General features: G+C 42.2%; 1 protein-coding gene and 1 long non-coding RNA gene across 2 annotated transcripts in view; one reads left to right on the top strand and one right to left on the bottom strand.

Moving 5' to 3' along the window:
- Positions 1-5,855: 5,855 nt before the first annotated feature.
- LOC309534446 lies at positions 5,856-8,487 on the bottom strand. The gene is made up of 3 exons (XR_014220734.1): positions 8,284-8,487; positions 7,433-7,515; positions 5,856-5,953 (listed from the first exon to the last, which is right to left on the bottom strand). It is a non-coding gene; the product is annotated as an uncharacterized lncRNA (long non-coding RNA).
- Positions 8,488-8,599: 112 nt separating this feature from the next.
- ITCH (itchy E3 ubiquitin protein ligase) overlaps positions 8,600-12,743 on the top strand; it is a 49,642-nt gene continuing 45,498 nt past the window's right edge. The window contains exon 1 of the mRNA XM_082225949.1: positions 8,600-8,728. The gene's annotated coding sequence lies outside the window, so the exon portion shown is untranslated. The remainder of the gene's footprint in view (positions 8,729-12,743) is intronic.

Here is a 12,743-nt window from a genome sequence, read left to right on the forward strand (position 1 = left end):
TAACAATGTGCTTTGTTTGCTCAGCCCTTTTGTCCTGCTGCACTAAGCCACAAATGCAATAGCAATCCCTGGTGGGATCATGCTGAGTCCTGTAATATAGATATTTACCACGACACTAGGTTTTATATGTCTGCTATACTGCATTGTACCTTAAACACTAGAGGCTTTTTTAGCGTAATCGTCTATGTCTCCTACTTGCTGGTAATGTGCAGGTTGCCAGCTCAGATCATGAGTCCATTTACTGCCCCCTGGAACAACCAATCCCATGCAGGCACATCAAGCCAAGGCAGTTAAGTAATGCACCATGTGTTTATATTGGCTGGATTTATATTTATTTAATTTTGTTTTGCCATCACATTTTCTCTTTTTACGCGAGCCGTGCTTATCTGGAGATAACCACGAGAGGAGTAGAAACGTGAGGATAACAGCTTCCCCCCATCCCAATAAAATTATTAGAAAGGTTTTTGAATCTCTCTTCTAGTTGGGTTATTACTGTGGTTCCCTTAGTTTCTATTTTTTAGGCCGATTTCTCACTTTGCTGCAAACCTTTTTCTGGACGAAACCACTTCGGATGGCAAGGGAGGGTGGTTCCCTTGAAGATTCTGTGAAAACACACCAATCATTCCATCCCCATAAACATATCATGCCACTGAGAAGGTGTGGCTAGGAAAGAAACTTTATTTCTGACATATAGGGGCCCTGTCTGCACTATACACTGAAAGCAGTATTAAACCATTTTTAACAGCCAAGATCTTGGGAAGCATACTTTGTTATGGAAGCTGGGAATTGTTTGGATACATTATCTCTGTCCCTGCTTCAATTCTAAGAGGACCTTGGGAAAAGGGATTAATTGCTAAACCATTTTGGGAATTATAGCTCTCTTTGGGGAACAGGATCCTCCTAACAACTCTCAACACCCTTAACAAACTACATTTCCAGGATTCTTTGGGGAAGCCATGACTCATTGATCACTGCACTGTGACCGTAAACCAATCTCTGTTTGTTGTGCATGTTCCTATTAACCCTCTTCTGAACAAAGCTCAGTCTTACAACCAAGAATTGCAGGGCCCTGAGAGACCCCTCAGATGACATCTAGAGTATTCCCTTCCATCCCAGTTTACAGCAATATCCACACTTATCTGCTCAATTTAATGGTTGCTTCTTACAAGCATAATTTCCTAAACAGGTGGGCAAGTGCAAACCTTGTGTTAATCTGCTCATAGATAATCTATACATTAATAGCAGATGGATAGGGCCTGATTGACATGAGGGCCACAGCTAATGGGGAGGGAGCATTTGCCATTTTCTTCTCTGCTGCGATCCCAATGAAATCCCGCCTCCCACATTTGCTGCTATTAGCTTCAGAAGGAAAGTTCCCATGGAGGTTTGACAGGGAGGCAATTGGCATCAGGATTATTGGGGAGGAAAAGAATTAAACTTCCCACCCTGCATGCTGCAGCCTTCAGAGCTACCTTTCCCAGCACCCATAACAAACTAGAGTTTCCTTGCATGAAGTCATGTGCTTTAACTATGCATTGAGTCTGCTTTAAATGTATAGCATGGATCTGCCCATGTGGTTCATAAATATGTTTTCAGCATTATACAGTGGTACCTCAGGTTAAGTACTTAATTCGTTCTGGAGGTCCATTCTTAACCTGAAACTGTTCTTAACCTGAAGCTCCACTTTAGCTAATGGGGCCTCCTGCTGCTGCCGAGCCGCCGGAGCACTGTTCTCATTTCTGTTCTCATCCTGAAGCAAAGTTCTTAACCTGAAGCACTATTTCTGGGTTAGCAGAGTCTGTAACCTGAAGCGTATGTAACCTGAAGCGTATGTAACCCGAGGTACCACTGTACGTTGTTTGCTCCCGAGTGTGTTATCTGTTTGCATATAAATGGAACTCCCCAGCAGAGGGCAGATATGATATATTCTATAACATGGGAAAGAAAAGTTGCCTTTCAGTTGGATAAGAACTTTATTTTGATTAATTTAAGGAGAAAAATAATGTGATAAAACCACATCTAATGCATTATGGTAATAGTATCACCACCCCCAGAACTTGTAATCAAAAGATAGTTTCTGTTTCTTAATATGTTAAGCACATTTCATTTTTAGAGTTTGTAGTTTGCAAATATGTGGAATCAATAAACTGGCCTATCACAGAATAAAAAGGCAAAATATTGCCAGTTCAGTTAGACTAATGTACCATTTATAAATCAGCAGCAGCCACTGAACTAGCAATATACTGCTTTTATTTTGGGTATAACTTGTATAATTGGGTTAAACTTTGGAAAATCTATAAAAATAATTGGCAAAAAAACCATATTGAATAATAGCCTTATGGCCAAAGTCCCGTAAGAACTGGAGTTGCTGCAATGATGTGTATAAACATAGTTGTTAATTATTCTAGAAGCATGGATAATTAAGCAAATAGTGTGAGACATGGCTCTGTACCTTCTGTTATCTAATCACGAGTGTGTGGTGATGTGGGCTTTCAAAAAGATGAGACAGAGAGAGGAAAAAACTATTCCTATTCTACCACCCCCATGCCTGCACTTCTAAATTCGCATCCTCTTTCCCACCCTGTAATAATGCTCAAAGGGGACTTATTCTTCTTAGCACTGCTGAAGGTGCAGGGTTGAGATGAAAGAAATGGGTATCTTATATCAGTAGTAAGACAGTCCCTGCTCTCAGGTTCACAATAAAAAAGACACAACACTGGAGGAAAGAAAGCTCTGCATTGGAATTTCAAGTGGTTACTAAATAAAAAGTATTAAGCAGGAGGACGTGCAGGCTAGACAGAAGCCAGAATACTGTTAAGACCAGATGGTACATTGACCATGGCATAGATCGTCTCTGGTCTAAGTCAGCCCAAAACATCCTAGGCTGGGGGGATGATCATGATGAAATTGACAGTGTGATCCACAGACATCCATAAAATCAGAGGTCTGCACATTTCTGGCTTCCCATAATTTGTGGTCACCATTCTTTTTTGGAAGTCCTCTGAACATGCCACAGAACATGGAGGATGACAGGGAAGCATGTTCAAGCATCTGACATTGACCAGGGGACCAAGGACCACTGGGAGGCTACACACCTTTCCAAGAAGTACATCATGGCAAAGGGGAGAGCAATCTGGCCCCATCCATCAACCAGAGAAGGAACAATTGCAGGGACCTTGCTTGCCTACCTGTCAGAAAGGATACTCTCTTCCAACTTCCAGTTGACCTAGGGCTGGAAAGCTTAAAGGAAAGCACATTTTGATCTCTGCCATCAGCCGGGAAGCTAAGCCAGTGTAGTAAGACTGTCAGATGAGGACCTGGGAGACCAGGCTTCCACTGAAGCTCAGTGCATGACCATGGGTTCATCACCATCTCTGAGCCGATCTCACAAGGTAGTTGTGAGAATAAAATGAAGAGGGAAGAATAATCTATGCTGTCTTGAGCTCCTTGGAGGAAAGAGGGAATATAAATGTAGACAATTAATAAAAATGGGCTTCTGGGTTGTGTGTGTGTGTGTGTGTGTGTGTGTGTGTGTGTGTGTATATATATATAGCTCTGTTCCAGTAACAAGAAGCCGAAAGCACCAGCCTGAAGATGACGAGTGAGACCTTGTCGAAACGTCGCACAGACACCCCGACTCTTACACGGGAAGACACCCGAAGACACCAAAACCTGCATATATATATATATATATATATGTATATGTATATGTATATTTACGTATATGTGTGTGTGTGTGTTATTACAATCTATTGCAAGCTGCCTTGATGATCATTTCATCAAATGGAAGAATAAAAATATTCTGAAATAAATAATTAGATGGATGGGTTTATCCTAGGAAAGATCAGGTCTCAATCTCACTTTGGAAATGTGTATACATGTGTGTGTATTATTTATATTGCTTCAGGATAGAGTGATTCTGAATCTCCTGCAGCTCAGCAGCATGCCATAGGGGACCCACCTTTTCTCTTCTCCCAACTAGGAATTGGAAATGAGCAGTTTCTCATTGCTGAGATCTCCAAAGCTCAGAAGGGCAATATGAGAAATCCCTCTTCTCCTTTCCTTGAGAGAGGAAGGAGGTTCTCTCATGTGGACTTGGATTAGGCCCTTTGCCAAATGAATTGGTAACAGTGGCGTGCAGTCAGTAGACTAGGGGGACCAGGCTAGTCCTTTAAATGTTCCTGGTAAATTAGAGTATTAAAACCTGGTGCTTCCTTCCCAAAGCCCAGGAAGCTTCTGCCCGGCTTAGGGAGGGAGGCACAATGCTCACATGCACGATGTCAGGCCGTCATGAAATCATGCGTGTAGTGTTTCCCACCCCCCATGGTCCTTATAAACTGATGTCTGGCCCTAATTGTTCCCCTACGAAAAAATTCACTGCACGCTACTAATTGGTTGAGGCCTCTGAAAGCAACATAGATTCTAGATGGTGTCATTTCCCCTCCTAGATTTTTTTTGTTCATCTTCCAAACTGTGGAAGGAGACCTGATCATTGCTGACATATTTATAATAACCAGATAAATCTAATTACCTATGTTTTCAAATCACCTTACTTGTTCTTCAGGAAATGATAATCACCTCTGTCCTGAATACACAGCTTTACTATGTATCGCAAGGCCTATTATTTTCTCTTTTGAATCATCTGATAGTGAGCAGGAGTAGCTAAAATGGAATTTAAAATGTGAGAGTTAATAAGCATCTGCCCACTCTTTTGGGTGGCAGCATGTTCTCAAACTTGGCTGAGGAAAGGGAGCCAGTGATCAACCATGATCTACCAAAACCTCCAGGGGATCTACCAGTAGATCGCGATCGACCTGTTGGACATCCCTGCTACAAGTCAACCATGTTTGGACTAAGACAAAGAAGAGGGAGCGTAAACAAGAACTTCACACTCTATTAATCAAGATTTCAACATTTTGATATAGAAAGTGCTTTGCAGTCATTACCTCTTTTAATTTTATAGCAACTCTACATCAGTTATTGAATTATGATAAGTTCTACAAAACAAACTTACCCAAAATAAATAATTGACCGAGTGAAAATATGAATCTGACATTCCTGCATTCAAAGCCAATATTTTATCCATTTGCTTCTGTTCCTGGTTCTTCAGGAAGCACTTAGTAAGCATAATATTAAATCTGCCAGACTGAAATCTTGCTATTCAAATCTAATCATCAAGAAATTGCACAAGAACATCTGGCAACTTTGGGAACATGTGGCAGTGCAAATTCAATCACAGCTACAGAGGTTACTCCTTCAGATCAAGGATGAAGTATAATTAAGTTTCATATTGTGTGGGAAGGTTTCACACTTCACCCATCTCACAATTGGTAAAGAAGATGATTGCAGCAGTCTTCATGCATTGTTGGTGCAGCACCAATCAAAAGTACCAATCTGACAGAGGTGCAATACTTAATGATTTTATTTTATTTGACTATATATTATGATGTAGAGTTACTTTGGTTTTTATACTCAAGTTATGTTAAAAATGTTAGCATCACATCATAATAGCAAAGTAAAAAAGAATATTTATGCATGTGAGAAGTGCTTGTCTCACTGTGTGGTGTAAGTACAACCAGTGGTTTTTTCCTAGAAAACTAAGTGCTAGTACTCACCATGAAGTTGTTACAGTAAGTGTCATACTTTTTAACAACAAAAAAAGGAGGGCCGGTACTGCGTGCCCTTGAGTACCCCTGGGAGGGAAGCACTGAGTAAACTACACATTGCCAAAAAAGAGGGAAAGCATCGTGAGAAAAAGAGGGCAATTATTTGCTTAAGTTTGCATACGCTAATTTATAAGCATAAATGGAAACTCAGAATTACTGTTATGTAAATAGAAACTCAATACATCTTACTATAGTGAGACAGTCTGCGCTGAGGTGACCTGTGTGCCTACTCAATCTACTGTCCAGGTGCCAACTGCTGATGGATAATTTCAAGGTCTCTGCTCTTCCTCATGATGTCTGCTGGAAAAAAAGCAGGAAAGAAAAACAGGAAGGTGCAACAGGAACACCATGGTAAAGAACAAAAGCAAAACCCTGTCATGCAGAAATAACACGTCTTCAGAGAAAAAGTCCAAAGTCTGCTCTGCTTACACAAATCTTTTTATTAGAGAATGTTTCATTTTAAATCAATGTACAGGCAGTAAAGCAGCATATAAAATTCCCTAGAAATTTGGGTGTATGCAGAAGAGGTTTTAGTATGCAAGAATAGCAAGCAGCATATAATAAGGCATTTAAGTCCTGTTACTAAATCACAAAAAATTCCAAACCAGCAATGTTACTGCTTATCACCACCACCACCATTCATTTATTAATCACCTTGTAAACAACTATTTCAAGGTGATTTGCACATAATATTATTAAAAATTGTTGAAAACATAAATACACAGCAACTAAATTTAAAACAAAACTAAAACCCCAGTAAAGTAGATACTTCTGGTAAAGAACTATTTATCCAGCTGGCAAAGCCTGTTGGGGAAAAAAAGTCTTAATTTATATCCGGAAAGTGAAGATAATGAGTACCTGTCATATATTGACAGGAATGCTGTTCCACAGAACAGGACAGCCACACTAAAGGCCCTGCTCAGTTTTACCAAGGCTTCAGAGATCTTTGGAACTTGCAGGAGAAACTGTCACACAGACAGTAGGGATATACTGTAGATGTTGCTGTTATCTTTAAGTTGAATAGAATCTTAAGAGCAAGTCTGTCACTTAGGATTGTCAGAGAATGTTAAGGTCAGTTGATTGATGTTGTACATATATGTGGTGCCTGCTTACTAATAAAATATATCTGTTCTAATCACTACAGTACTACATTGAATTTGTCTTCATATAAAAGACAACACATAGACAGTGTTAAAGTTACTACTGAGGCAGTACATATAAGAGATCTGGAGAATTGCAGGTGCAGGGCTTGATCAAAGGAGGAGTATTGTTGCTACTTTGTGATGTGGTGTTTGTTAGCACTACAAATACTGACATTCATCAATGTGTCAGAACTGTTTTACACCAGTACTTCTCAGGGTGGATACTTCCTGGAAAGGTAGCGACGTCTTGTAGAGCCAACTTTACTGGTGTAGCTGCACAACATAAGCCAGAGATATCACACCCTCTCTCTCATGTCCTTAAGATTTCCAGTTACTTCAGTTAGCCATTTTTTCTTCTTTGTACTGCTTTTTTCCTGTTGTGTTATAACTAGATTGCGCTTTTGAAGGATGTTCAGGACTCCTCTGCCTTTCACTCTTTCTGTCACTGATGTAAACTTAAATCATAAAACAGGCTATTTTCCTGTTTGGCCCCATCAAATATCCATTCCATTGTATGGGGAACAACACAATCCTGCTTTCGTCCATACAAATTGATATGAAATAGCTACTGAAAGACTATGGGCCAGTATGTTGTAAGAAACACATTTCATGTAAATTTTATACATTTGCATTACCTCTTCACAGATAAAGTAGTTATGTTTGGATATCATCATGACAGATCCAAATAGTTAGAAATGGACAAGTAACTAAACAAGGAGAAAAATCAAACTATATTTTTATATTAGTTCACACAAATCACCTCAAACTGCCACTTGGCTTCTTCTTCTGTGCTAAGGCAAGCTGGGTTTCATTATACCAGAAAAGGGCAGGTTTTTCTGAGTGGTCTCACAAATCACTCCTGACACGAAGATTTCAGAGCTGACCTTAGCAAACCAATTGGAAATTCTATAAAATAAATTCCTTACCGTGTTACCTTCAACCTCAGCAACAAATAACTGGGCGAAGGTCAGCCTAATGCTTGCAGAGTTTTCTATACACTTGTAATTGTGTGTTTCTAGAATACTTAACTCCTGCCAACCTAGCAGTTCGAAAGCACGTCAAAGTACAAGTAGATAAATAGGTACCGCTCCAGCGGGAAGGTAAACGGCGTTTCCGTGCGCTGCTCTGGTTCACCAGAAGCAGCTTAGTCATGCTGGCCACATGACCCAGAAGCTGCACGCCGGCTCCCTCGGCCAATAAAGCGAGATGAGCGCCACAACCCCAGAGTCAGTCACGACTGGACCTAATGGTCAGGGGTCCTTTAACTTTATAGAATACTTAAAGAACATAACATTGAGGACAGGGTCCCCTATAAATCAGAACATGATGCACGGACCGTGGTTCACAGAAGCTCGTGCCATAATAAATGTGTTAAGTCCCCAGGACTCTTGCTGTTTTTTGCAAATGAGTCAGGGGCACGTGTCAACCACAGTGGTTTTCCCCACAGTTCGAAACAGAAATTGGCTAAATTCAACTGCAGAGTTGACAGCCTTCAGGCACCACCTTAAGAAGAGGACGAAACCTGTAGAAGCCCTTTCCCCTGGATCCAACCCACTCCTTTTTTCGAGTAAACAGAAACAAAAGCGAGAGCCAATGAGAAAGCCAGGCATTGGCGAGTGGAACTGAACCAGCCCTTTCTCTCTCTGAGGAGCCAGTCGGAGCGCGCCGGGCTTCTCTCACGGTATGCTGGGAATTGTAGTCCCGCAGGGTTTTTTTTCCTGCGTCTGCGTACGCCTCCTCCTCCTCGTCGTCGTCGCTCCCGGCTCCCGCCTTCTGCCTCGCGCCCGCTCGCTTCTCCTTCTCCTTCCGCCTTTGTTGTGCGCGTGCGTCTTTCGCGCGCCTGACTTTGGACAGAAGCCGCCTCAGGTTGGACTTGGACTGGCTGCCATCTTAGGCGAGGAGCCGTCGCCTTTCTAGCTGGTGAGGAGCTTGCTGTGTGTTCTTCGGGCTGCCTCGGTAGAGGAGCTGGGCCCGCGGGGGCGGGGTGGGGGAAAGAAGGCTTTTCTTTCTGGGCCTGCGGTGAGGCCAAGGCCGAGGGAGGGGGCGTCTAAGGCAGGGCGGGGAGCTCAAGGTAGGCCTGGCTTGCGAAGGGTGGGCGGCGAGGAGGGGAAGGCTGGCAGCAGGTGCAGCAGCCTCGCTTAGGGGGAGGGAGGGGGTGCGGTGGGTGGGGTCCTGCCCTATATCCTTCGAAGGGGAAGGGGATCCCGTTCTTCCCTCCCTCTCCCCCACCTCCCCCTTGTGAGCTCAGTGCAGTGGCGTAGCGTGGGGGGTGCAGGGGGGACCGGGCGCACCATCTGGGGGTTAGGGTTAGGGGGCGCAAATCCACGGGTTAGGGGGCGCAAATTACTTGCCTTGCCCCGGGTGCTGACAACCCACGCTACGCCACTGGCTCAGTGCCTCCCCGCTTTACCTGTGGACTGAGAGGCATTCGCAGCTTCAGACTGAGGGGTTTGGGGATGATGCGCGGGTGGGAAGGAGACATCCGCTCCCATTACGGCCTCTTCTTCCTTCCTCTCCTGCTATGCCGTCGGTAGGCGTTTTCTTTACCCCTTCACTGAAGTTGTTCGCAGGGATTGTGCACTCAAGATGGCTTAATTTTCTTCTCGGTCCCCCTTTTCGCGACCTTGTGTTGTCAGGATGACGAGGCCCGGTGGGTGGGTGGGATGGATGGAGGTGTCCCGAGGTGGGTGGCCCTCCCTTTGGTCTGGGACGCAAAGCTGGGGGGGGGTGTATGTGTGACCCGAAGGTTCCCAGCCTCAGGGAGACACTCCAATGCTGTTTGTGTAAGTACATGCTGTAGTTATGTGTATCCTTTGCTGCTGTCCACAGCTCTTGGCTCTTTTCACCCATTCGAGTTTCATTAACATTTATCGGAATATTGTTTCCTGGATTGTTCTTATTCTCGTTGGCTTCTGTATGTCTCTGTCATCTAGCGGCCATATCGGGACAGCACCAGTTGTTAAATTCAGGGAATGCACTCTCTTCTCTTCCACCTGCTACTTTTTAAGGAAGCCAAGCAGATCCTGCTGTTTAGGTTATTGGGTTTGGATGGCTTGAGGGGAGGGGGGAATGATGTTTTGGAACTCTTAGCTGTGAAAATCTTGTACATTTCAAAAGGTGTAGCGCAGCCCTGACCAACTGAGACTCTCTTGGCTTGTGTCCCTGTGTGGTTACAAACACAGTATCCCCTTGACGCTTTAATGATGTTTGCCTTTGCAAATATACATGTTGCATCTATACCTACGGCATAAAGGGTGGATTGGCTTTTGCTAGATGGCTTTAGGTCACCTTATGGGGTGCTACTGTTAAGTTTAGAACAGGCAAGAGATAAATATAATGAAATACAGTACCTAATTGATATGAAAGTCATCAATCTAAAGTTGAGGATTGTTAGCAACTGTTGTGTCTGTTGTTCCAGTTAAAAAGGCTGAACTGCTTTTAAATTCAGATAGTTTTTGAATATTAAACACTGAACAGCAGAGCCTTCATCTTACAGGATTTGGAATGGGTGGTAAGGTAAAGGTAAAGGGACCCCTGACCATTAGGTCCAGTCGTGACCAACTCTGGGTTTGCGGTGCTCATCTCGCTTTATTGGCCGAGGGAGCCGGCATACAGCTTCCGGGTCATGTGGCCAGCATGACTAAGCCGCTTCTGGCGAACCAGAGCAGCGCACGGAAACGCCGTTTACCTTCCCGCCGGAGCGGTGCCTATTTATCTACTTTCACTTTGATGTGCTTTCGAACTGCTAGGTTGGCAGGAGCTGGGACCGAGCAATGGGAGCTCACCCCGTTGCGGGGATTCGAACCGCCGACCTTCTGATCGGCAAGTCCTAGGCTCTGTGGTTTAACCCACAGCACCACCCGCGCATTTAGATGGTGCTAAATATTTTAAATTATTTCAAATGTTAATGGGAAGGTTTTCAAAGCTTTATACTACCAGTAATAACAGTCTCATTGCAGCAAATGTGTGGGAAGAGTTCCTTGGATGCATATTACATTGTAAGGAGGGGAATTGCTATATGGACATAAAGCCTTTCTAATGGTTACTCTAATGTTAGCCCCTCTGATTCCAATAGTTCATGTAACTGTTCATAAGTTTTCAGCCATTCAGCAAGATTCTGTTCAGAATTCATTTGACCTAAGTCTCTTGAAATCAGGTGACTTGTTAGGCTCTACAATGACTAATTGAACAGGAAGGTTGCAATCCTGTACATACATACTTGGGAATTGGCCCTATTGACCACAACAGATCTATTTACAACCTGTTTTGTTCTTTTCCTATTATTCTTTACTCAGTAATTTTGTAGTTGTGCTTGAAAGATTGCCTCGCTCTCTAGGGACCTTGTGCTACAAGTTGGACAAGAAATGTTAAAAGATGAATACAACAGAATCTTGAGACGTCTTTGCTTGTAACCACTTGGGATAAAGTTACAAATGTTTGAGAAACAGTACCAAAAGAGGGGAATATGTCTTAAAACAGAAATTGCTGTAGTCAGTAGGATTTACTGTATCACTGGTATAAGTCTAAAACCAACTGCACTTGAATCCTGATCCTGTACATGCTTACTAAGAAGTAAGGGTGACTTGTTTCTTTTTTTTTGTATGCTTATGTTTGGGCCTTACTTTCAGGTGCACTTGCACTGTAAGTTGTACTGAGTTAGGTGGCCTTTACTCCTTAGTAAATTGCAAAGTTTATCTTGCAGCCCTGCAAAATATTTTAAATACATAGGAAGTCTGAAAAAAGCTTGTGAATTATTATTGAAAATACATTTAAAAATGAATTTAAATTGTGGACAAGTCATTTAAAAAGAAGGTTCTACTCATAAATCTTAGCTCCATGTAAAGGTATTTCATTCTGCAGTCTTAAGTTTAGCACTTTTTGTTATTACAAAGCATATGAATAATAAATTGATATTCATGTAAAAATAGCACCATAAAGCCTGAATTTGGAAACTGAAAGCAGACATGGTTTTGTAGGTCTCACCAAAAATTACTTGTGTTCTGATTCATTTGGCAGCTAACAGGCAAATATTTATAATGGATGAATGCCAATAACACACAATGATGCTGTTGCCAAAACAAAGTTGTTTTGTAAAAGAGGCCATTGAAATTGTGAACTAAATAATCTTGTATTGCATATTGGGTGTACACAAATGTCTTGTTCACACATTGCATTAGACCACTGTTTAAAGTGTTTTGATTACGGTGCACACCGCTCAAAAGTTCCTGTACCTGACAGACAGGACATGATAGCAATAACTAATAACAATTAGTATTGAGGCATACTGCCTCTGAAACTGGAGGTTCTGATAGCTGTCATGGCTAATAGCTTTTGATAGACATAATTATCCATGGATTTTGGAGACTTATCCTCCACGATGGTCTAATTCTGCTGTAATGAATGGTTTTAAAGCCATTAGAACCAATGACCATTGCTTTACTTCGTGGTTTTCACTTTGTGGAAATAGGCTATATAGAATAGATAAGGTGATGGTCTTTGTTGGATCAGTATCTATTGGTATAGGAGCAAAACATATTCTTTGGAATTCAGCAAAGGGCAAATCTATGGAATGCTGTTTGTGAAAACTATGCTGATACACAAGAAGGTGTCCCCAAATACATTTGTTAGGATGCTTGAAAACTTTTTGTTTTGAAAAATGGTACATTCAGAAACAGATAAGAGAAGGTGGCTTATCTTTAAAAGGCATAATGTCTCCCCCACTTCATAGATAGTAGATTACTTTGTTCAGTGGTATTTGGCACTGATTCTGAAACTGCCAGGCGATGACACGTATAATGATAGGCTTTGTCACTAGGAACTTGTCCAATGCAACCAGATAATTCCCAAGCTTGTTGTCCTTATGCTCATTATGGACCTACAGATTGTGAAATTGGTTTGTAATTATGAGAAATTTGCTGTACAGTACCTGTTTCTT

The sequence above is a fragment of the Podarcis vaucheri genome (assembly GCF_965113315.1).
Source record: "Podarcis vaucheri genome assembly, chromosome: 6".
Classification (NCBI taxonomy): Eukaryota; Metazoa; Chordata; class Lepidosauria; order Squamata; family Lacertidae; genus Podarcis; species Podarcis vaucheri.